Source organism: Lissotriton helveticus, chromosome 6 (genome assembly GCF_964261635.1).
Source record: "Lissotriton helveticus chromosome 6, aLisHel1.1, whole genome shotgun sequence".
In the NCBI taxonomy this organism is placed as follows: Eukaryota; Metazoa; Chordata; class Amphibia; order Caudata; family Salamandridae; genus Lissotriton; species Lissotriton helveticus.
The window spans coordinates 1,968,831,326-1,968,857,486 of record NC_136067.1 but is presented as its reverse complement, the minus strand read 5'-3'; positions in this window follow the sequence as shown (position 1 = coordinate 1,968,857,486).

Genomic DNA, 26,161 nt, shown 5'->3' with positions numbered 1-26,161 from the left:
TCCCCAAAGATGTTTTTACCCAGGTTGCCAGGCCTCTATAGGGTCTACCTCTTTTTTTCTTTTTTGCCTCAATTGCATATACCGAGTAACCATTCCTGTGCGGGGTAGTCAAGCTCCAGGTTTCCTGGAAGAGGATAACATCAAAAGTGTCCACAAAGCTACACCAATCGGGGTCTGATTGTGACTTTTAAATCCCAGACAATAGTCCACACCAGGATACGTAGCTCAAATGTAGGAACTATCCCAGCTTCCAAATCTGTGCCGCAGAGCGAACCACCTACAGGTGGATTTTCTGCGGTAGGGGGAACCATTACCCTTCTGGTCATGGGACTAAGGCTTTTATCTACGGTGGGAATGTCTGATCCTGCTTGGGTACTTGAGTTATCTACCTTTACATCCCCCTTCTGACTAGTCATTATTATTTTGGAGGGAGGTAGGTTTATCATTTCCCCAGAGTTGGTCAATAGAAGTCAATTTACATCTATTTCACTTCTGTACTTCCCTAAGCTGTTATCTCCCATATTGCCCCTTGAGCATACCAGTTGGGACCCACGGGCCGTTAGGTATTCGGTATCTGTCAGTCATGGCCACTTTAAAGCAGTGTTCCTATATACAACTCGACAAAACCCTATGCTTCTATTTTAACGTCTTACACTGAAATGCTCCTTTACATTTCTTTTGCTAGATCTACCTTTCTGTAAAACACCACCAGAGACTGGTGGTGAAGTATGCTCCACAAAGAGCAACTCACAACTTTGTTGATCTTTATAAGAAGCATCTGCCTGACAATGCTTATGGCGAGCCTTTTCGAACCCTTAAGTAAAGTACCCCCCTTAAGTAAAGTACCCACCCCCTTAAGTAAAGTAGCCCCCCTCCCTCAAGCGCCTTGAGACCCTCTGGGTGAATAGTGCGCTATACAAATTTTAAACTTGAACTTGAACTTATGAGGCTGAGTGGAATTGGTATAATATTTTGTATTTAGGATCGGTGCACGGAAATAAGAATGTATAGTTGAATAAAGGGTGAGTGGATGCATGGCCAGATGGATGAATGGATAGCTAAATGGATGGATGTATCAATGTATGGATGTATGGAAGGATGGATGAATGCATGGACCAGTATTTAGGAAAGACGGGTGGTCTAACAGATGCTTATGATTGGTTCTGGGACAGATGTATCTATGGATATATAGACGTATGGCTGCCTGAATGGCACAGTGCCTACCATAGGGGTGTGGGCTCATATATGCTTAAGATAAGTGCAGGAACAGATGTATGTATGTATATAAGTAAGAATGTGTGCATCAATTAAAACATGGTTGGATGGTGCAGTGCTTAGGATGGATGGATGCTGGGCTTTAATCGGGCCGGGTCTGAGGACCGGCAGTTATGTTCATGGAGCCTCCAAACGGGTCTCTATCAGGCTCTATTTTTGACCCTCGCAAAGATAGTCCATTTTTTAAATGTTTTTATTGCACTGCAGTGAGAGCATGCACATTGATGTACGCATGCTCATGTTGCTCACTACTGAGAACTGGAGACATCATGCTAGGTGAGCCACATTCTAGAAAGAAGGCAAATCCATTAAAGAATGTTTTCTCCGAAAGTAGGATAATTAGAGAGTATTTTCTAAAGCACACAATGCTTCCTATCTTGATTTAGACCAAGCCCCTACTTGCATAGCCCACACCCATTTAAAAGGTGTGCCCCCCCTTTTTAGTGCACCCCCAGTTTTTTTCCACTTAAAACTCTAACTATACCCTAGCAAACGGTGCGAATCGCAATTTTCGGCCGTTTGCGAATGCAATTGACTAAATTGGAATGCATCATGCATTTCGCAATTTTAGGATTTCTAAAAATGCGATTGCATTTAAGAAATCGCAATTTGAGATTTCGTAAAATGCAATGCATGATTATTTTTAAATTGCGAATTCGCAATTTGGAAGGGGTAAAATAGCATGAAAACTATCAAATATGCACAAATTGCATTTTTGGAAGTTTAAATTTACACACACACATGCCCTTCGGGCATGTGTGTGTCTAAATTGCATTTAAAGTTACATTTCAGGGGTGGGGGGAGGGGTTCTTTGGACCCCCCACTGCACCCTTGAAATTGCATTCACATTTTGCGAATCGCAATTTGAAATTCGCAAAATGTGATTGCCTTCCCATTCATTCCTATGGGCCTTTTGGCCCATAGGAATCAATGGGAAGGGTTTTCCTTAATTGCGATTCGCAAATTGTGAATCGCAATTAAGGAAAAATACAGAATCACAAAAATAAATGCGAATTGTTCATGCATTGCCGTTTGCGATTTCTAAATTTTGGAATCGCAAACGGCAACAATGATGCATCTACCCATAATCTTCTATTGAAATCTACAATGGCACCAAGTTTCATAATTTGTCATCAACGCTGGCAGCCGTCTACCACAGTGCAAGAGTGTCTATCATCATGAACAAGTGTTATCCATAGACATGTTGTGTAATTTGTGGAGCAGTCTGCTGGAACACTCATCACCAAAAGGTATTAAGACATGGGAATTTGCCTGAAAAACATACACTATACCATAAAGCGATTCATAAATGGGTACACTTCCACTACATCACCGTCTTCTCCATCCTTCCTCAACCTTACAAAATCAAAGAAAGATCCCCAGCAAACCCAGTGGAGCCACTATAGCAATACAGGAACATAATTTCAACTACTGTCTGCCAAAATGATCATCAGCAAAGCGTATTAAAACATGCAAATTTGCAGGTAAAACATATACCAGGCCATAGGGCGCTTTATAAGTGCTTCCAGTGGTACTACATCACCTTTAGTAGTTCGACATCGGCACGTTATTAAATTCTGTCTTTTAATCACCAACATACCCACCCCACCCTTGGTTAACCATACGAAATTAAACAGAAACCCCCAACACTCCCAGTACCGCTAATATACGTTAATTTTAACAGGTGTATGCCGGAACACCTATCAGCAAAAAGTATTCAAACATGCAGATTGGTGGGTAAAATACAAACCATCCAATAGCACGGTTTATAAATGGGTCCACTGGAACTACATAACCTTTACTAGCTACACATATTGATGTTACAAATGTCTGTGTTATATTCAGCAACATACCCACCTACCCCACCCCACCCCCACTCATGCCCTTGCTTAACCGTACGAAATCAAACAACGAGCCCCAGCACTCCCATCACCGCCACTGTACCCATACATAGAGTTAATGTCAACAGGTGTCTGCCGGAACGCTAATTAGCAAAAGCTAATAAAACCAATAATTTTGCAACTAAAACATACACCATACCATAAGACGGTTTATAAATAGTCGCAGTACCACTACACCACCTCCACACCCGCCCTTGCTTAACTTTATGCAATAAAAGAAAGAGCCCCAGCAAACATACAAGCGCCACTATACCCATACAGAGGCTTAATTCCAACAGGTGTCTCCCGAAACGCTCAACAGCAAAACTTATTAAAACATGCAGATTTGTAGGTAATACACATACCATGCCATAGAGCGATTTATAAGTGCTCCCAGCGGAACTACATCACCTTTATTAGCTCAACATCTGCATGTTACTAAATTCTGTGTTTTATTCACCAACATATGTACCTCCTTCCCACAACCACCCCGGCTCCCGCCCTTGCTTAACCATACAAAGTCAAACAGAAACCCCCACCACTCCCAGTACTGCCAATATACCCTTATACAACGTTAATTTTAATAGGTGTCTGCCGGAACACTTATCAGCAAAAAGTATTCAAACACGCAAATTGGCTGGTAAAACATAAACCCTCCCATAGCACGGTTTATAAATGGGCCCAGTGGAACTAAACCCCCTTTACTAGCTAGACTTCTATATGTTTCTAAAGTCGTTTAAACACTCTTTTGATATACCATCTCTTTACTGTATTTATATTAAAGACATTAAATGGAATGAAAAAATTTACCAGTGTCTCAAAAGCGGTAGTGAAGCTGACCACCGGTAAAACCTGACAAATAATATCACTTATAATCAGATGTAGTTCTCCAATGTCAACAAAGTCATACAGAAAATATACTGCACATTTTCATTCAATTTCTCACACATTTATAAAACATCTCTTCTAAAGAAGCAAATGCAAACCAGAAACCATGTTCATATTATATCTCAACCTATGATCAAATGATTCAAACTATGCGTACATATAAAGGGAACATATCACTTTTACTATCTCCATCTCCTCTCCATGTAATCTCCAAACACTGTAGACGGCCTCACAGTACAACAACCTACCTTGACTTACATTTAAATCTACCTCTCAGTGTCAAAAATGAGACCAAAACCTTCCCACATATCATTTCTGGTTTTCGTTTTATCGCTTTTAACTTAATAACACATACATCTCCTACCCCCCTTCCCCACTATTTTCACAAAACGTATAATTTGCAAACGTGCAACAATTTGTTTATCTCGCCAAAATACATTACAAACCAAAACTAACGCTCTACCTCATTTTCAAACCCATACAGTCCTTTAAAGATGACAAACTACACTTTTTTGGGTGAACAAATCCTAAACATATATAAAGTACTTGTTTAACAACAGGTCAAACTTTATGCATATTTTATAACCAACATCAAACACCACACTTTACTAACACTATATAATTTTTAAATAAAAAATACTTTCAAACTCAAAAACATCACCTCAAATATTTAATCACTACTACAGAGCACATAACCCACTGTATTCATTTCTCACTCACCTTTGTAGTTGGTATGCAGATTTCAAATGTCACACATGCATCCAATTCTTCCTTTGTCACATAGTACAAGTAAAGCACCGATTTCTTCAAGAATGGAACCAGTAATGGCACAATTTCACTGTCACTCCACACATAAATACATGTAAAGAACAAATAAGAATACTTCATTCCTTCAACGACATTCCAAAACTTATCTCCATTGGTTAATTTTGAATTTTCCATACAAAAAGCTACTCAATATTCCGCGCCACATACAGGTTACAAGTTCAACCTATTTTATCTCCACACTTTCTGGAACATTCTACGACACCTGCAGGTTAAAAGTTCATCAATTTTTTTTACCTAACAATATAGTTTTGTAACATTTTACGAACATTTAACGGCACGTGCAGGTTAAATGTTCCCAATATTGTATTGTATTGTATTCGGTATTTGTAGAGCGCGACTGTCGCTCCGGAAGGAGCATCCTGCAGTTCATCAGCTTTATCCCCAACTCCAGCAGTACCTCAGCTAACACCCCCTGCGCCATAACCCCGGTAGGAGTCAGTGCTTTCCACTTTACGAATACAAAATTCATTTAGTATGTGCAAATTTACCTTCACACTCCCTATATAACACCCCCTAAAGCACCATACACAAGTTACAATGTTCGAAACAAACGTTCCTCCGAATAGGTATAACTGAATGCTGACACTACTTGGACAGACATGGTACAGCGCCCAGAGCACATGACTTCACAGCATATAACACACAGTTTGGGCTCACACTTTCATCCCGAGTCCGGCAGCCCCTCAGCTTAGCAGCATGAGACTCTAGACAATACCTCACATATTTTCCGAACCCCAGGACTTTCAGACCAGTAGTGGCCAGTAGTTCGTCCTTGTAGGTAAAAACACATGCTCACACTAATTCCACAGGTGTGGTGCAGCAGCCACGGCGCAAGACTTCACATCATAAGACACACAGTTTGGTCTCACACTTTAATTCCAGAGTCCCGCACCACCTCACCTTAGCAGCCCCACACTCTATGCAATACCTCAGTAAATTTCCATAGCCCAGCACTTTCACACCGGTAGGGGTGAATACTTTGATTCGCACCCCCTCTATACAACACTCTAAACACGCCACACAGGTTACAGGGCTCCTCCCCACCTCTTTCCTACTTTTTTCACCCATTTTTTCCCTTCCTGACTTCAACGGAATCACAAAACAGCGGCCAACACTTCCTAGCTGCAACCACTCGCAGCCAATCAGGCAGCAAGCTCATGCTTGTAAAGCCTCAGCCAATCAGACGGCTGAATTCCCAAATATCGATATCTGTAAATTTCAATATTTCTCAAAAACTAGTAAACAAATTTACACCAAATAAACAAAAGCATGCTTTCTAGACCGAGACCCTTCTCCCGTTCGACCTGTAGTCTTGTCTAAAGTTTTCAATTGAAATTAACATGGAGAAAACATGTTTTGGGACCCCCCTTTTTTCTCGGCCCCCTCTTGATGAATCAATCTCAAACTTTCAACATAGGAGCTGATGTCATCAGAGAATTAGTTTTAAAAATGTCATGAAGATTCAACAAACAACGCCAAAGTTAGTAGCAAAACATATAAAGTTCTTCCTATGGAAACGTGGTCCTAACTATAACTACCTACTGACGACCGCCAGTAGGTAACTTATATACATATATATATGCCTAGGTATATTGAAGTATGAGTGTGTGTATGAGTGTCTGAATAGATGTTTTAACCACATCGCTGCTTGGCATATTTTCCTCCTGTGCTGAGGACCAATACTACTGGGTGTGGTCATGACGAGCTCAGCTCGTCATGAGCACAGGAGCACTGTACTGCATGACGAGCTGAGCTCGTCATGAGCATGGAAGGGGGTAGTATGTGCGTAACAGACTGTACAGGTGAGTGAATACACTTGTCTTACTGAATGCATGGGCTAGTGAGTAAACTCTGTAAATGTCTGTATCAGTCTGTCGGTTGGTGTGTAAGTGGCTGCATAGGTTGGTGAGTAGCCACATGAGTGTCCATATGGGTTATTAATTGGTTGTATGAGTATCTGTATGGTTGCCTGAGTGTCAGTGTGGGTGGGTGTGGGGTGTGTGACTCTGTGCATAGATGTGTGAGTGGGTAATTCACTGGTTATATGGGTTCAAGGTTACATCTGTGAAGGGCTATATGAGCCGGTGAGTGTGTGTATGGTTGTGTTGGTGAGTGAATGGATGTCTCAGTGGTACATGTGTGAATAACTACATATGTGAAAGGTAGTATATGTGAGTATTGGAGTATATAAATCACTATATGTGAGAGTGAATGATTGTGAGAGTGGCTGTATGGATGAGTGTGTGCTTGTATCAGTGATCGTATTAGAGAGTAAGTATGTGTTAGTATCTGTATGAATAAGTGAAGTGGTGTGTATATAACTGTATAGGAGAGTAAGTTGGAGTGTGAATGATTCTTTGCATGATTGACTAGGTGTGTGAGTAACTCTATGGATGAGTGTCAATGTGTGAGTCTCTATATAGGAGTATGAGTACAAATGATAGTGCTGTATTGGTATGTGACTGCATGTATGAGTGACTGTATGGGTGAATGAGTGGACATGTGTGTAGAATGAGGAAACAGGGAGTAGATATGTCGTAAGTGATATTGGTGTGTCTATGGTTTTGAAAATAGTATTCTGTATTTTGGAGTAAATGTATCATAGGTTATATTAGGGTGTGAGGAGGTTTTCAGATTATCACATGAATGATGTAATCAGTAATGTCATTTGAGATGTCACTGACCATGACAGGAATGATGTAATATGTGTCATCAGCAGTGCATTGCGGGGGCGTGAATTAACTATAACGGCAACATTTCTATGGTTTTGTATAAAGTGAAATGTCCAACTAAATATAACGTCCCTGAAACCTATGGTTTTTTTCAGTGAATTTCTAAGGTTTTTTGATTGCTAATTTCTTACTATAACGTCCCTGAATGCTATTTTTTTTTCAGTGAATTTTTAAGGTTTTTAAATGCTAATTTCTAACTATAACATTCCTGAACCCTAAGTTTTTTTCAGTGAATTTCCAAGGTTTTTTAAATGCTAATTTCTAACTATAACGGGCTGGAAAACGATGTTTTTTTCCAGGAAATTTTGAGGGGTTTTTAAATGCTAATTTTAAACTTAATATTTATACAACCTTTCATGCTTTTCTAAAAATTACAAGTTTTTTTAAAAGATATTTTGTAACTGTAATACTCTATAATTATTTCCTTTTATTTTTTGTATTTTAATTTAATCATGTAATGTTCTATGTCTTTTAAAATATAAGTATTTTTTCCCCAAAAAAATTGGAGTCGCGTACCCATCTTGTGCCTATCACGGTGGGTCCGCAAATTCATGCTGCCGTATTGGAAAAGTTGAGAAGGAGCCACGTTTGTATGGCGATGGGTGCGCGGTGCCTGGCCCCCACGTAACTTCATATACGTATGGGATCATGTCATGTGCACATTTGGTATGCGATGGAAGTGCAGTTTCCCGCCCTGTGTAACGTAATGAACGTGTGCGGTCGCATTGGGTACGCAACGCCTGCAAAAATGTTTTTATGTTGAAACCTACATGTATACTAGTTAAATATTTTTACTAGACCAAGAGATTACGTAAATTAATTATGAAAATGATATATTTCTAATTGCAATACAGTTAGATTACTGTTAAATATACTTTTGCGAAGTGGCGCGATGGGTTCGTGCTGGGTGCGCAACTCCCATGTGACTTTCATTTCAAAGAAAGCATTTCAATGGTTCATAAGGTTTTCCATTTTAGAAGTTGGAGGACCACACCCATTTTTCTCATTCATCATACACCATCCCAGTAGACACACCTGCTGTGTTTTTTGAGCTTTCATGTATAATTCTTTGGTGTTTTCCTTTTCAAATTGAAATGGCTTCTTCTACTCAAATGCTGGATGTTCCTTCTGATGAAGAAGAATCCGAAATTCCATTGAAGAAGAAGAAGGAAAGCATTGTGTGGAAATATTTCACTATTCCACCTGGTGAAAAAAAAGTGAATTCATGAAAGGTCTGCTGTATTCTTTGTCCAAGAGTACTCTCGAGGGGGAGTGATAAGAAATACTTCTGTGGAACATCTGGCATGTTCAAACATCTGCAGACAATTCACCCTCGACCATTGGCATGGGAGCAACTGCAACGTGTGCAAGAACAAATGCAGCAGCATGACCAGGGAGCTGGTCCTACTGATTCAAGAGCCTCAAGATGCTCATCTCATGGCCCGGACATTCGTTCAGAATTTGCCAATCTTAAGCAACTTTGCTTAAAGTACAATACTGTGGTTTGCTACGGGGAGCAATCCATAGAAATCACCAATGTTCATTTTCTTTTTTTTAGTAATGACTACTTGAATGCCAAAGTTCAAACTTAGTTCTTTTGTTTTTCCGGTTTTTGAAAAAAACACCCAAAAAATATACATAATAGTTCAAAAAATACAAAAAAAATATAAAACCAAAAAAAAAGAAAAAAATAAGTTATTTTCAGAGGTACCTTATCTAGTTAAAAATGAAAAAATAACTGTATGCTAATGCATGGATGACTGTATGAGTATATCTGTAGATGTTGACTGATTCAAACAGTGCATTGATAGTGCATATGTGATTGTATGACTGCATTAGTAGTGCCTATTTATCTTGATTATTAGAGCACTGCAAAGAGAGTGCATGATGAATTTGCAAGTGCTTGCGTATTGACGGAGTGATTGGATAAGTACATGGTACTGGCTGGGTGATTGCAGGAGTATATGTGGAGTGACAGTGTGATTACAGGACTGTATAGGTACTAAATGGGTAATTAGAAGATTGATTCAGTAGTGTGGAGGTGGTTAGTGGACTGCATGGATAGTGCACATTTGATTGTACCTCTGATTTGTGAACATTTGAATGTTCATGATCATGAAAGGAGGAAACCATGCTTTTACCTGGAAATGTTTCAAAGGTATTCTCCCATTGTGATGCTCACAAACAAAACAATCAATCAATTAATCAAACAGGACTTGTAAATTGTGGCTAGTCACCTGTGAGGTTGTCCCGGCGCTGTGAACCATGTGGCTGAGGGGTAGGTGGGGGGAATTCAGTTAAACAGCCAGGTCTTGAGTCATTTCCTGAAATCCAGCAGATAGGGTGTGGTTCAGGGGTGAATGGGGGAGGTCATTCCAGGACTTTGCTGCGTGATAGGAGAAGGAGCATCCTCCACTGATGATTCTGCATTTGTGGGGGGGTGAGCGAGGGAGAGGGAGGTGGAGCGCAGGAGAGTGGTGGGTTGGCAGAGGCTCAGGAGGTGGTTGAGGTATGGTAGTACTTGGTTGTGTAGGGCTTTGTAGGTGTGGATCAGCATCTTGAATTTACTTTTCTTGGTATAGCTTCCTGAGGTGGGGGTGATGTGGGTTCATCTAGGGAGGTTGAGTGCACTGTGATTCCTACCTGGAGAGCGTCACCGTAGTCCAGCCAGCTGGTGACTAGGGTTTGAGTAATGTTTCTTCTTGTTGTGATGGGGAGCCATTTGAAGATTTTACAGAGCATGCGAAGGGTGAGGAAGCAGTTTGAGGAAACTGCATTGATATGGTGTTTAACGGCTGGCTTGCTGTCCAGAATGATGGCAATGTGCGGGCATGGCCCAACGGAGTTGATGAGGGTCCTAGTTTGGAGGGCCACCATGAGGAGTTATTCCAGAAGATTAGCAATTCTGTTTTGTATGTGTTGAGTTTTAGGCAGTTGGCTTTCATCCAGTTTGAGATGCTCGTCATGCATCTATGGAAGTTGGCCATGGTGGTGGAGAGTCTTCAGACAGCGAGAGGATGAGCTGGGTGTCGTTTGCATGGTATATGATGTTAAGTCTGTGTGTTCTGACAATGTTGGCCATGGGAGTCATGTAGGTGTTAAACAGAGTGGGGCTGGAGGACTAGCCTTGAGGGACACCGCAGATGATTTTCTTGGGTTCGGTGGTGAAAGGATGGAAGCAAACTCTCTGGATACTTCAGGTGAGGAAGGAGGCGATCCACTTAAGGGCCTTTCCTTGGATTCCAATGTAGTGGAGTCTCTTGATGACGGTGCTGTGGGGTACAGCTGATGAGGTTCAGGGCTGCTGTTTCGCCCCTGTCAAGGAGGGTTCTGATGTCATCGGTGGCAGTGATTAGGTTGGTTTTGGTGCTGTGGTTGGTGCAGAATCCATATTGAGAGGTGTCCCGAAAACTGTTGTACTCCAGGTGCTCCTTGAGTTGACGGTTAATGGCCTTTTCAAGGATGGGAAGGGGAGCAGAGAAATTAGATGATACTTCTTACGGTTGCATGGGTCGGCAGTTTGTTTCTTGAGAAGGGGCTTGATCTCAGTCTGTTTCCATTCTTAGGGGAATGTGGCCATGATGATGGAAGTTTTGAGGATGGCAGTGAGTTTGTTGCTGATTATCTTGCTCCTGAGGTTGAAGATATGTTGGGGGCAGGGGTTTGAGGTTGATCCAGAATGGATGGGTTTCATGATGGCAGTGGTGTTTTGCATGATGAGCTGGTCCCAGGTGGTGAGCAGGTGGTCGTGGTTTGGACTTGTGGGAGCCAGGAGGTTAAGAGTAAAGCTGGCAGTGGGTTAGGGTATGAAGCTTTTATAGGTGGTCGCAATTTTGTCATGGAAGAAATCTACAATGGTGTCACAGAGTTCCTAGGAGGGGTAATGATGTTTTCTAAGGCTGAGGGGTTGGAGAACTCTCTAAAGAGGTTTCAGAGTTCTTTGCTGTGATTGGAGCTGGCTTCGATGTGGTTTCATGAGCGGTTAGTATTGGTTGAGGGATGTCTTGAAAGTGCCTCAGTTGTTTGAGTCAGGTTTTAGTGGGAAGATGACATCAGAGGCTTTGGAGTTAGCTCCTCAACACTGAAGATCATAAAGTGTTACATAAATGCAGGTGAAATGCTGGGCTCAGGTGACCTGGAGAACGAAGAGCTGGAGTCTGAAGAGCTACAGTCTGGAGAGATGTTGCAGCCTCCTGTTCATAAGTCTCAAAATCAAGTAGAGAGATCCAGACCTGGTGTGGCTTTTATACCGGAATGTATTCAAACTCTGCATGACTTCCAAATCTGGTTTTTCATGGCTAAAGCAGGGTTAAAATTAATTAGCTCAATGTCTATACAACAACCTGTTTATTTCAATATTCTGGCAGTCCAGATTTGCGCAGTGCTCAGGAGGCCCCTATATCAAGTCTCCTTACATGTGCTCTCCCTCTTTATGCCATGTTTATTGAGTGGGGCCCATCCAAAGAGACACTCCTTTTAAAGTGGGTGACTATGTTCCCAGGACATGACCTTGGCAATAATAATGATTGATGAGAACTTATTATACTATGGTTCAGGCCTTTTTATCTGACATTCTGGCCCTCTTTGGTAAACTGTGTAGCAAATATGTATAGCATGTATAAAAGTGCTTGAGAACCTGTGATGGTTGTGATGTGCATTGGGGTCACTTTCTGTGTATAGGGAACCCCTAGGTTTATAGGTTGCTCCATAGGGTTAGTGGTAGTGATAGGGGGAGAGGTGTGGTACAGTGGCCAGGGCGACTGACTCCGGAGCGCAGGGCCCACGGTTCAATTGTTGGCACCGGTGGCAACTCAGCTCAGCACCCTGTGACTCTGGGCAATAACTCACTTAATCTTCCCAATGGCCCCCAGTGCCTTGAGACCCTTAGGAGTGAGTAGTTTGTGCATCGCAAATACCGGATTTGGCAGTGAGAGTGCTGTCTCCCCAATCCACACATGCCCCCCTGAAATGCTTCTCACCTCCCTATGGAATGATTTGCTAATCCAGTTTCACAGCCTGGCACTAATAACTAAATTGAAAGAAAGTGAAGGACAGACCAGTTCTAGCTGACAATTGTGTGACATGTCTTGAATAACACCGGCCCAAAGAAATTACCAAAAATGTAGGGCACTATACACACCACTTGCAGTGAAGAGAGGCCTCCTGCCCTACCTCCCTTTCCTGTGTGCTGTGAAAAGAACTGAGTTGGCATACGCAAAAGCAGGAGAACATTTTCCTCCAAAAGTGTTTGCCCTGGAGATGTTGAGCACTGAAAGGAAAATGTTAATTGAGTTTCTTGATTGCCCATATTTCTTTGTGGTCATTAAACTGATCAATCAGATGCAGAGTTTATGTCCGTTCTTCATGGAAGTAGACAAAAGCAAATTCTTCCAAATTATATGGTGTTCATTTGTTTAGTTACTCTTGGACCTTTGATCACATGTGTAGAGGAAGGCAAAGCCCAGCAGAAGACATCCTGGCTGCCTGTCCTTCAGAGGTAGGGAACATACCCTAAGAGTAAGGAAGAATTATCCATTCATCCATCCATAATTTTTCCCATTGATTACTAATGAAATATTCTGAACTAGAAGACAGAAGCAAAAAAGGAACTTCAAAGCATGCTGCCAGCTGACCCTTCCCACCACTTGGACACTATAGATGGCCAGCTTACCCAGCATCCTTCTTGTATTTTCTCTTCTGTCTCTGGCTTAGAGGACTTGGGGATCCCTCCTTGCCTTTAAATCCCATCTTAATACTCATCTTTTTGTGCAGGACGCAGAGAGGTTTTGTGTGCAACATGAAAGCAATTTCTTAGCAGGATAGGGTCTGCTGAACCCTGTGCTTGGCATTTCTACTGTCAATTTTTGGAGATGGTAATAAATGTCAGATATTTACCATACTGATGGGTCCTTACCTGTTAGCTGGCATTAGTAAGACTGCTTTGTTAAAAGTTAGGATGCGATACGCAGTAACCCGTGAACTGCATCTTCTAGTGTTACACAATGAGTGGAGCCCTGCCCACTCATGTGCAGTAATAATTTTAAAGAACAATGGTTCGAGGTGGGCCGTAAGAGGTCCTTAGAGGGAAAAAGCGAGTATTTAATAAGTCGCTAGGGAGCAATGGTAGTAGGTAAGGATAAGAGTTTTTTATTTTTACTCTTTTCTCTTAACGATATACATAAATATATATACTGTATTGCAGGTGCTCAGGTGAATAATACGGTGCAGAACGTGACATAAGTGATCAAAGTGAACGGACTGTCACACAACAACAAGGATAAAAACACACAACAATTATATACAATAGAACAAGTGAAATTCCTTGGGTAGGTCGACGGCGTTTCGATCTATATTGTTTTAGATCTTCATCAGGACAGTTGAGCCTCCTGAAACTTGCCGGTGGGTAGGGCAAGGATAGTCATTCGTACAATACAGCTGGTTGGGTGTCGCTTTTTTCCAAAGAATTTTAAAAATTATCGGAATTACGTCTTCCAATGAGGAATTCAAGTAGCGCTCGTTCACTTCTATGTAGGCAAGGGTCCTACTTGAATTACAGAAGATTAATCAAGTTAAAACACAATCAGTGTAGAAGGGGGTTCCAAAAGCGCATTCGTCGCTATGGTAGAAATTGGCGCCTGAAATGAATCGTCGTAGTTCTGTGTGGCAGGAGAAGGGGGTCCGAGTACCTCTTTCGCAGTAGCTCGCAGTAGCTTGGTGAGCTACTGCGAAAGAGGTACTCGGACCCCCTTCTCCTGCCACACAGAACTACGACGATTCATTTCAGGCGCCAATTTCTACCATAGCGACGAATGCGCTTTTGGAACCCCCTTCTACACTGATTGTGTTTTAACTTGATTAATCTTCTGTAATTCAAGTAGGACCCTTGCCTACATAGAAGTGAACGAGCGCTACTTGAATTCCTCATTGGAAGACGTAATTCCGATAATTTTTAAAATTCTTTGGAAAAAATCGACACCCAACCAGCTGTATTGTACGAATGACTATCCTTGCCCTACCCACCGGCAAGTTTCAGGAGGCTCAACTGTCCTGATGAAGATCTAAAACAATATAGATCGAAACGCCGTCGACCTACCCAAGGAATTTCACTTGTTCTATTGTATATAATTGTTGTGTGTTTTTATCTTTGTTGTTGTGTGACAGTCCGTTCACTTTGATCACTTATGTCACGTTCTGCACCGTATTATTCACCTGAGCACCTGCAATATAGTATATATATTTATGTATATCGTTAAGAGAAAAGAGTAAAAATAAAAAAACTCTTATCCTTACCTACTACCATTGCTCCCTAGCGACTTATTAAATACTCGCTTTTTCCCTCTAAGGACCTCTTACGGCCCACCTCGAACCATTGTTCTTTAAAATTATCATTCTACCCCAGGTTCTACTGTATGGGGTTCCCTTGTTTATAACAAACACTCATGTGCAGTGACATATTTTCAGTTTCAGCCCATTAATCCATTTTTTCTTGTGGGTATATATGGGAGCACGGTTGTGGCCAAAGGTTGTTCTTTTTTGTGGAGTCCTTTTATTTTATGGGTAACATTTCTGGAAACATTCCTGTAACAGCTTTTTCTTCAGCTTCATGCTCAAGTTCTACATCAAGAAAAATCAGGAGAGATTTTAGCCCTTATTTAGTTTTTTTAAAGAGAATGGCTCCTGTGGTTGTTCTTTTACATCCCCAGGGATGGTGCATATTTCCACAGTGGGACAACTGGGTACTTCATGCACCATTTCCATAGGAGGCCTTAAAATTCTTCAGGAGCATTTGACTCGTAATGGTCTACTGTTGCGCATGCTATGACTTTGGCGTAGCTCTACAAGGTGTGCTTTACCACCCACGAGTGACAATGGTGAACTTGGATTAGGACACCAGTGGTGAATGTCAAAGACAAATTGTTGTAGCCCTGCAAAACACTATTCAATGCACAATTTAGATAGAGGCTTTGCTTTTGGATTAATAACAATCCCATAAAGGATCAGAGGCACAGTGAAAACAGCAACAAACCTTATTTTCGTTATTCACAGTATCACACACACACACTGTACTAAGATGAATAAACAATTTTAAGTAAAAGTATTTATTACTAAAGAAACCAGTACATCTAAAACAACTACACAGAATATTATAAAAACACCAAGAAGGCAAGTTATGAATAATGAGAATAAAACGAAAATTTCTAACATGTTTTAAAATGTCATCTTAAGCCTAACACTGTAATACCTTCTTGTATGTGCTACACTGAGAAAGCATGGAAGGCAGAGTTATTTGCAATCTAGTGCTCCTTGGGGAGAAGAGATGCACTGCATAACTTGTTGACAGCAAAGGCTATCTTTATCCGCGGATGTGTTTAACCAGTTTTCCATGTGAAGGCACAAACACATGCAGCGGTCTTCCTTCGAGTCTCGGCTTCTGTCTTCAAGTGAGATTTGGCATCTGCAAAGTGTGCTGGCAGTACCTTCTCTGGCAGAATCTTGGGCAAAAATCCGGACGAAGAACCTCTCCTGACAAGTGGTACTCATTATATATTAAATCTTATCAGAGATTGGCGTTTCTTATGTAAGTTATACAATGTCTGACATAGATTATGTGCATCAAGGTGTGCATCACAGACGTTTCCTATGAACATTTACGGTAAAATGATGTCAATTAAGACTACATTATTTTGGTTATATATCTGTATGTGCTTTTATTTAACCTTGACAGAGTGGAAAGTAGATATTTGGCCAAAACAAATGTTGCATCAAGAGTTGTCTATGTCATCAATCAGATGGCTTTATGTTTTCACAGTTCTTAGAAAGATAGGGTTAAATGACATCTGCATTAAATGGCAGACATGATAATGATTCTGCATAAATCTGGAATGATGGGGATCTCTATTGTCTAAGATTGAGATGTTGGCAACTTCCATTATCCATGACGTAGTCAGGCCTACCTATAATGGAATCAGACCTTAGGGGCTTTACAACACTACTACTCAATCTTCCGAAATGTCAACTGACACGTTTTGAGGACAGGATCTTTAGGACAGAGTTGGGGATTATTTTACTTCCTGCAGACAAAGGACCATCTGAGAGAATGGCTCAGTCTCAAGCTCCGGCTTGTCTCTGGTTGAAGGTCCAGTGTCAAATGGCCTCCTGTCTATATCTGTTGTTATGGGCCCGTATATCATTTATAGTCTCTTCTGGTTATTACACTGAAATATTGGAAACATGCTTCCACTGTCATCTCATCTAGTGCCTCTGCTTTAATTTAGTAAATAGCATAACATGTTTGAAGTGGAACAAGTACACAGTAAGATCCACTACATAGGTGAGATATTTTTGACAGATGTTATGTTGTTAACTAAGGCAATGGTTCTTCAGCTTTTAACTTTGGTGGATACTGACTTAATTAATACTGCAATATGGGGACCTCTACTGAATAATTACTGAAATCTGGGGACCCTTACAGAGTGATTATTGGAATTGGAAACCAGAGACTTTGACCTAAGCAATTTCAATGATTTAAAGTGCAAAACACAACATTACAGAAACAAGCATTCATCAAGCTAATACATAAATTAGGAAATATTTTATTTAATTGACAATCAAATATAAAAACAATAAAAAAAATTAAATTCAAAGGTGGAGCTTTTCCGGAAGGGCTGTGGAGAATTAGGCCTCCGTGTAGCCACAGGTGACGCTGCCCCGCCCCCGGTAATGGAGTTTCGGCGTACCTGAGCGGGCCCGTCATGGAAAATGAAGGTCCTGCTGGCAGTCTTTCTCTCCCCTTCACTGCCGGCGTTCTGCGGCTTGCGTTCGTGGCAGCCTCTTCTCCTTCAATGGGATGCCATGAAGCTTCGTGGCACCAAGGCAACTTTTGCTGAAGACGCCGGGTACAACAACGGAGGATGTTCAGCAGAGAGGGCTCAGATGTCAGAAGGTAAGAGGATTTTTCTCCACTGTGGTTCAAATGCAATTAATCAATTGAAGTTGTGCTCGGGACACTTGAAGCTGCCTGGGAGCAGTCTGAGAGACGTTTTAGTTACTGCAAATCTTTTCGGTAGAATATATATTGCTCTGGATACCAATGGAGGTGTGAGCGAGTGCTCGAGAATGGGCTTTAAAATGGACAGTGTGATTTATTATAAACCACCCGGCAGGGCACATCACGCTGTGTTCAGGGGGAGTGTCGAATACATAGAGGTTCCAGCGCCCATCCCTTGCCAAGCTCTCAGTAGATTCTTCACAAGAGACACTTTGATCCATTTAACAAAACTGGGTTCCAGGCAACACATTTACTTGGTACAGTCCCGCTAGCTAACTGCGTACTGCAATTATACTGCAACGTGTAAGCCATCCTGGGAGGCCAATATATCTCTACTGGCAGGGCTGGTGAAGTGGGAGGGGGCAGAGCAGCCCTGCTGAAGATTAACTGTGATTCTGGGCAAATCACATAACCTCCCTGTGCATACTAAAAAAATGAATGAGTCATTGATGTAACTGATGCTCATGCAAAGTGCTCCAATACCTTCGGGTCGGGTTTTTGCTATATAAAACTTCAAAAAAAATCTGTGACAATGTAACACGCATTCTCATTGATCACCATCACATTCTATCGAGGTGAATGAAAAACATGCTTCTCGAATACACAACCTGCTAATTTTGTTTTAATTAATTGTTTTCTGTTCTCAATTAAGCAGCTCGGTTGATTTCACCTTTTCACTAGGGAGAGGTCACTCACGCACATAATGTTCAATGGACAAAGCTAGAGTATCACTCATTTTTACTTATGTGATGAATTCATTTCAGGGGCTTAGCATTCAACAGTGCAGCATGAGTAGTGGCACTGAAGACCAGAGGTGTCAGCAGCCCATTGCACCTCAATTGTTGATTTCTTTTACTACCCACCAGAGGAGCAAAAGAGCCCACGCTCCCCTTGCCACTTAGCAGTATTCATTAATTTGCAGCACGCTCAGGCCTGGCACAGTGTTACTATTTGGTGAGAAAAAAGAAACACCCTTGAGAACCCTCAGAATGGGCTATGTTAAGATCAAACATACTGTCTCCAATACGTACACACAACCCTTCTCATACAAAGGTCCCGTACACACAACCCTCGGCCACGTGCACACACACATGCACGCAAATAGCCTTCCACGTATACAAGAATGCATATACACATTACCTCGCTATATACAAACTAAGACACACAGACACAAGCTCCCTATATAAACACACAAACACAATCTCCCTATCTATACACACACATTCAAACATACACACGCGAACTCCCTATACACATCCAAACACACACGTCTCCCCACGGAGACACCTAAGCAAACCATATGCACACAACCTTTCTATAGAAACCTTAGCACACATTCACGCACACACACCCACAAATGTGCGTGCACACCCCCACTCATACACAAACTATTTCCCAAGCACTGAAGACCACACACGCGCACACACAATCACTATGAACGGTTTCGATTTACTGCCAGCTATGCCGGCTCTCTCTTCATTGAGCTCTTCTTTATACAGCAGACCAGCCAGGAAGAACCTGCCTGCTGAAGGGGTTCTCTGCTGTAACCCTCCTGCCTTACCGCCCCAGTCACAGCTAATCCTCAGGTGAGAATTCCACACACAAAAAATTGTTTGCATGTATCATTTAACATACAGTTAGGAATCCTGAAATTTGCCCTAATCTTGGCTTTAGCTATTTTTTTTTTAGATTATTATTTTACATTGAACTTTAAGCAAATTTCAAACACTATTTCATTTTGTTACTGAGTCTATGGAAAGTCTGAGGAAGAAGCCAGGTAAGTAGCTATAAATACTGCAGCCGGTACGGCGTGTAAGAAGCTCACTGCTTTCTAGTTAGTTTTTGTTTGGTTTCAAATGTGGGTTCATTTTCTTTACTTTCACAAAACTATGCCATACCCTTGTCTCACTAATATCCAATTGCTGCAAAGGGAAATACAAATAAAATGCACTTGTACCGATAGAACGTGCCTGCTTTTTGTCAAGCTGCTCTATAGTTACTGTTCCAATGCATCTTGTTAATGGTATTTCAGGTTTAGGCTGCTCAGGCATGGAAAGGGCCTTGTTGCTTGTTGGCAGTGCTTTCTTGTCAACTGGACGTCTCGTGTCAGTTCAGTTACTCCTTCCCTCCTGCATTCATCTCTTTACTTCAACACCAGAGTGGATTTTGACACCATACATCATTTTTTGGCCTATATAGCTTTATTTGCACACTAATTTGTTACGTAACATTACAACTCTACTACCTACAGATGCACTCTTGATTTAAGCATTTTGTCAGCTGCACCAATTGTCACATAACTAAACATTTTCCGCATTTGCCAAATATTCCATCATCTGCTGCATTATCTGCAGATTTGAACAAAAAAAGCCTTTGTTCTAGCTCAGACGGCTCAATTGTTCCCAAAAATGCAGCTCCGAGTGTTACAGGATGGTGGAAGGCCCTTGGCAAAGCTGGAATAGTCATGTGTTACTTATTGCTAAATATGGGTGTTAAATTGGTAATAGTAGTGCACAAACCTCTCTTCTTTCTGAACCTGTTGTGCCTCTTTGTGCATTTCTCTTCCATCTTTCTGCACCTTTCTTCTTCTTCCTACACCTCACTGTCTTTTGTCTGCACTTCATTTGCCTCTTTCTGCATTTCTCTTGCCCCTTTCTGCACCTCTCTTGCTTCTTTTTGTACCTCTGTTGGTTCTTTATTGACCCCTTCTAACTGCTTCTGGAACTCGATTGCCTCTTTCTTTAGTTCTCTTGCATCCTTCAACACCTCACTTGCCTCTTTCTGCAGTTCTATTGCCTCTCTCTGCATCTCTTTCCTCTTTTTTTACCTCACTCTCTTCTTTCTGTACCCCTCTTCCCTCTTTCTGTACCTCTCTTGTCCCTGTCTGCACATTTTTTGCTCTTTCAGCACGCCTTGTGCCTGTTTCTGCAACTCTCTGTTGCTTCTTTCAGCAATTCTCTTGCCTCTTTCTGCACTTCTCTTGCTTGTTTCTGTACCCCTCTTGCCTCTTTCCAAACCCGTCTTCTCTCTTTGTATAACTCTCTAGCCTATTTCTACACCTTTTTTCCCTCTTTCTTCACCACTCTTGACTCTTTTTGTACCTCTGTTGCTTCTTTCTACACTTCTCTTCCTTCTTGCTGCACCCTCCATGCCTCTTTCAGCACCTCTGTTGCTTTTTTCTGTACTCCTCTTTCTTCTTTCTGTGCCCCTCGTGACTCCTTCTGAACCTCTGATGCCTCTTTCAGCACCGCTGTTGGTTCTTTCTGTGCTGCTGTTGCTTCGTGTTGCACCTCACTTGCCTCTTTCTGCACTTCTCTTGCTTCTTTCTACACATCTGTTGCTTCTTTCAGCAAATCTCTTGCCTCTTTCTGCAGGCCTCTTCCTTCTTTTTGCACCTGTCCTGCCTCTTTCTGTACCTCTGTTGCCTCTTTGTGTCCCTCTCCTACCTCTTTCTTTACCCATCTTGCCTATTTTTACACCTCAGTTGGGTCTTTCTGCAAGGCTCTTGCTTCTTTCTGCACCTCACTTGCCTCCTTCTGCACTTATCTTGTTTCTTATTAAACCTTTGTTGCTTCATTCAGCATTGCTTTTGCCTCTTTGTGCACTTCTCTTCCTTCTTTCAGCACTCCTCCTGCCTCTTTCTGTACCTCACTTGCCTCTTTGTGCACCCCTCCTACCTTATTCTGCACCCCTCTTGCCTGTTTTTGTGCCGCTGTTTGTTCTTTTTGCACTGCTCTTACTTATTTCTGTACCTCACCTGCCTCTTTCTGCACCCCTGTTCCCTGTGTCCGCACCTTTCCTGCCTTTTTATGCACTTCTCTTACCTCTTTATACAGCTCTGAGTTAGAGGTAGTTTTAATTCCCAGCCATATTATGTACTAGGGCCTTACAGGGGAGTTCATGCCAATCACAGGGGTACTCCAACCCTTAGTGTACCCTAGTGTATGTAGGTGTTTTCACTATATTCAAATTGTCTTACAGCAAAGCACGGGCTCCGGGCCTCCTTAGTCAGAGTCAGTTACCACCAGTAGTAGTCAGTTAAAAGTTGGGGGCACAGGAGGAGTTTGCTACAAGGCCTTTTTCTGCACCTCTGTTGGTGCTTTCTGCATTACTCTTGTTTCTTCCTGCACTTTTCTTCATCTTTCTGGACTTCTATTGCCTTTTTCTGCATTTCTCTTGTTTCTTTCTATGCCTTTCTTCCTCTTTCTTCACATGTTCTACCTCTGTAGGCATCGTTAGAAATATTCATTTAAAAACCCTTAGAAATTCACTGAAAAAATCCTAGGTTTTAGGGACGTTATCGTTGGAAAATATCATTTAAAAAACCTTTGAAATCCACTGAAAAAAACACAGGTTTCAGGGACGTTATAAGTAGTTGGACATTTCAATTGTACAAAACGAGAAAAATGTTGCCGTTATAGTTAGTTGAGCTAACTATAACTCGCGCCCCCACAATGCACTGCTGATGACGTCACATATTAAATCATTCATGACATGGTCGGTGACATCACTGATGATATCACTGATGCAAATAATAATAGGCCATTAAGCTTGTGTTTCGTGATTGACGGTGTTTCTGGGGGCTTTAACTATATATGCATATTAAAATATGTAAAGTGCATTTGTATGGGTGGATCGAGGTACCCTTTCTACTCCCAGAAGCACTTCTAGCATATACGATTCTTATTGACTGGAGTCAGCCAAAGAGGTCTGTTGTTCTTAATTCTGGGCTAGAGACAGCTTTAGCAGTTTGCCAGTCGTGATTTTCTGAGAAATACTTACATAGTTACAGGGGTTCCGGTGAGTCCTCAAGTCTTCTCAGGTGTCAGTCACTGTTTTCTTGCCAGCTGCAGAGCCCATCACACTTATGCTCGGGGGCAGGCGTCAGCCATGCCAGCTGGCTGGGGTGGGAGAGTACGAGGCAGGCAGAGCTCGCCCATTATTCTTGTTCACCTACTGATGCACTCTTGTACCTAAGATCCAAAGGTTATATTAGGGTATGACGAGGTGCATCAGATTATGATGTGGATGATGTTATCAGTGATGCCATTTGAGATGTCATCAGTGATGTCACTATTCATGTCATGAATGATATAATATGTGGCGTCATCAGCGGTGCATAGCAGGGGTGCGAGTTATAGTTAGCTCAACTAACTATAAAGGCCAAATTTCTCTGGTTTTGTCAAGTGAAATGTCCAACTAAAAATAACATCCAAGAAACCTGTGGTTTTTTTCAGTGAAAAAAAAATAAAAAATAAATATATATATATATATATATATATTACCTACTGGCGGTCGCCAATAGGTATATATAGTTAGGATTTTTTCTCTATGAGATTTTTGAAAATTCTATGTCTAATAACGTTGGCGTTTGTGGACGGAATTGGCTGAAATTTTCAGGAAAATGGAACATTTTGTTTCTGAGCAGCCCCTGAAAATTTGGGGGGGGTTTATCAAGGGGGGGCCAAGAAAAAAAGGGGGTCCCAAAACGCGTTTTTCCCATGTTCATTTCCATAGGGCGGTTGGCCTCACTTTTAGCCCGAACGGCTGAATGGATTTGCATGAAACTTGGCAAAATTGTAGGGACTGTTAGCCCGATGTGCCTTTGCTAGGTCTCAATATATGTGCTCCAGTGGATTTTGATAAATTAACGTTCAAAAAAATATATATATCTGTAACAGCGCTCCGGGTAGCGCTCCGGTTCGCGTACTTGACGCGTAATGGAACTTCGCGAAGCGAAGATGATTGGCTCTCCGGTGTCTGTCAACATTCTAAACAGTCCGGAGCGGCCGCCATCTTGTCTCTCGGTAGGATCGAGAGACAAGAGGAGGCCAAAACAAAGGGGGAAATGACCATAAGGGGGCATAGTAGATCCTCCCTGACCCCCTAGGTTTGATGTGGAGGCTTTAAAAGGGCCCCGCGGGGAAAAAAAATAAAAATTCCGGACGCCATCTTGTCTCTCGGTAGGATCGAGAGACAAGAGGAGGCCAAAACAAAGGGGGAAATGACCATAAGGGGGCATAGTAGATCCTCCCTGACCCCCTAGGTTTGATGTGGAGGCTTTAAAAGGGCCCCGCGGGGGAAAAAAACCAAATAATAATAATTTCCGGACGCCATCTTGTCTCTCGGTAGGATCGAGAGACAAGAGGAGGCCAAAACAAAGGTGGAAATGACCATAAGGGGGCATAGCAGATCCTCCGTGACCCCCTAGGTTTGATGTCGTTTTTTTGCGTTGGGTTTGCCCGGTACGCGCACCGGAAAGCGGTCCGGGGAGCGTACTATGAGGAAAAAAGAATGATAGACTTTTCAAATATTGTATGTTTAATGATTGTTCGTTTTGTTGTTTTTTTTTGTTTTTTTTATTGATTGCTCGTTTTGTTGTTTTTTTTTTTATTTATTTATTTTGGTTGTACTTAATGAATTAGATATAAAAATGAATAATGTCTCAAACAATTTTTAATTATTAAATAAAAATGTATTGGTCAGAATTTTCATAGTTCAATAAAACTTCCAGTATTACATCATCTGGAATCTCCTCAAACATGCATGTTTCTATGTCTTGTAAGCATTCAATAAATTGTTCATCCAAAGACTGATCCATAAAATCTTCATCTAAAAATTCTTCACTTAAAATCTCCTCAGATGTAATGTCGAAGGAAACATTGATATTTTCGTGCTCCCCTTCCATTTTTTTGCTGTAAATAGCATAAAAAATAACTGTATCAGAAGAGTTAGGGCACTGTTGGGTTTAAGTTCAGACAAGTAATTCTAATTTTTTAACAGTGAAGTTAACTTTGGGTAGTGTATGGTAACAGGCAGGAAGTAGAAATATAAAAAAGTGCCTGTGAAGAAGTGTAAGTAAATTCATAATTATAGCAGAGAAGCCTAAGTCAATCTATAAATATAAAAGAGGAGCCTATCTGTATCTATAACTATAGCAGGGGGACAGTAAATAATTATCAAAAAACGTTTTTACAAATTAACTTAAAGTGCTCCTTACAAATTATCAACTTACTTTACAGAGAGGTAAAAATGCTATTGAAATGTACTTCAGGAAGTAGTAGTCAAAATGTCTGTGTTTCTCTCTCTTTCTTTATATATATTCAGGTACATAACCATTCAAATGCCAGGTAAAAAAAACTAGAAAATGAAAGTAACATTTTAATTGGTTGTCAATTCCAACACTTCAGATGTGTTTTGTGAAGTAATTTACCTCAGGGAATTTAGAGAGGTCTGCAGGCTAAATGGTTAAATGGAATTCCAACCAAATTTGTGAAAATGGTAGGGATTGGTATGTAGTATGAGCTAATCTATATTTGGTGAAAGTGTCTCCAGTGGTTTTTCTGTAAATTACTTTCCCACCTTTTTTATGCGATCGCTTCTCACTGCGCGCCCCGGTACGCGAACCGGCAGTGTTACGGGAGTCCTCCATTTTGTGTTTCGGTAGAATTGAGATACAAGATGGAGGGCAAATAATGTTCAGAATGGGTAGAAGGGGGCATGGTAGACGTATTCTGACCCCCTAGGTTTTCTGAGGGTGGCTGAGGAGGCCCATATGTGCGGAAAAAAAACATTTTTTTCCAAATTTTCGCACGGTTTGCGTCCGGTGCGCGTACCGGGTAGCGATCCGGAAAGCGTAAATTGTGAAAATTAGTGAAAAAAAGTTACATTTAAATTTTTTTTTATAGTGATCATAGTTAGGGTAGCTCTGAGAAGAGCTTTTGGGTCTGTGGTACATTTAGGTACTTATAAGTAGGTACCAATACATAGTCTTAAATTCAGGATGAAAACTCTGTTCCCCTCATCTGAGAAGTGAACTCCATCTCCTCTGTAGATATCTTGCATGTAGTAACGCAAGTTATTGTTGTAGATGCAGCCCATTCCATGGTCTCTAGTGTAAGCTGAAACAGACTTATTTACATGCTTCCTCGATTTCTCAATTTGTGGACAAAATTGGTTCGACCACCTCCATTTCTGTCTTTGGCATATATTTGAATATACCAAGGCAGTTTGAGGAAAAAGTGCCATCAATTAGTCAAAGGTGTCCTTTAAAAGCATTTCCAGACCTACCCCAGTCAAAGTGCCCAAGTCATTTCCTCCACAGTGCACAATTAACAGGTCAGGTTTTGGCAAATGCAAAAAGGTTTTCACCAATGGTATCAATTGGTGACATTTTAATCCTCTGTGGCCAATCCACTTGATTTCCACATTTTGTAAATTGAGGTTAGGTAAAATTCCATTATCAGCATACCTTTGAGCCCAGTAGCTGTAACTATGTCCAACAATCCAGACAGAAAACATGGTGAGAGGAGGTTCTGCTGCAGTTAGATGAAGTGTGGGAATGAAATGGCAGTTGAAAAAATAAGAGTTTATAATGAAAAAAACTGTGGAGTTTCTGTGTTAATGATTCAGTAGCAGTGATTGGTGGATTTTGATTGCTGAAAACAGAAAGTTAGGGAGCATGGATGAGTTCTTTGAAAGATGTAATTTGAATGGTCAAGAAAAAATCA